The following is a 680-nucleotide window of genomic DNA, read 5'->3' as shown; positions in this document are numbered from 1 at the left end:
GGTCACAGAGGGAGGGCTGGAAGCCGGCTTGATGTTGTTGTGCAAAGGTCCGCCTGAGCGACTGGCTCCTCTCTGACAAACACAGAGAAGGAAGCTTTAACTGAGGAGGTCCTCAGAAACATTTAATTAACACATTAAACATCACTAAATAAAACTTCATAGTGCTTAAAGGTTTATCTTTTTTCATTTTAAAACAACCCAATTTATGCCAAAGGTTTGGATTCTAAAGTAAAAACAGAGAACTGAGGCTGGGTTGGAGATAATTAAAAGGGAACAGCCTTGCTGAGTCCTGTACTGCAAAAGCGGAACTAAAAATTAGTAATATTTTCTTAAACTGAGAGTATCTGTCCTTGATTTGAGCAGGTAAATAAGATGATCTGCCAATGGAATAATTAATTTTTTTTAATTAAATTTTATTTATATAGCGCCAAATCATGAAACATGTCATCTCAAGGCACTTTACAAAATCAAGTTCAATCATATTATACAGATTGGGTCAGATTATACAGATTGGTCAAAAATGTCCTATATAAGGAAACCAGTTGATTGCATCAAAGTCCCGACAAGCAGCATTCACTCCTGGAGAACCGTAGAGCCACAGGAAGAGTCATCTGCATTGTACATGGCTTTGCTGCAATCCCTCATACTGAGCAAGCATGAGGGAATAAGACTTTTGCACT

This window comes from Fundulus heteroclitus, unplaced genomic scaffold, assembly GCF_011125445.2.
Source record: "Fundulus heteroclitus isolate FHET01 unplaced genomic scaffold, MU-UCD_Fhet_4.1 scaffold_47, whole genome shotgun sequence".
NCBI lineage: Eukaryota > Metazoa > Chordata > Actinopteri > Cyprinodontiformes > Fundulidae > Fundulus > Fundulus heteroclitus.
The sequence above is the reverse complement of the archived record's forward strand: the minus strand, read 5'-3'. Positions refer to the sequence as shown.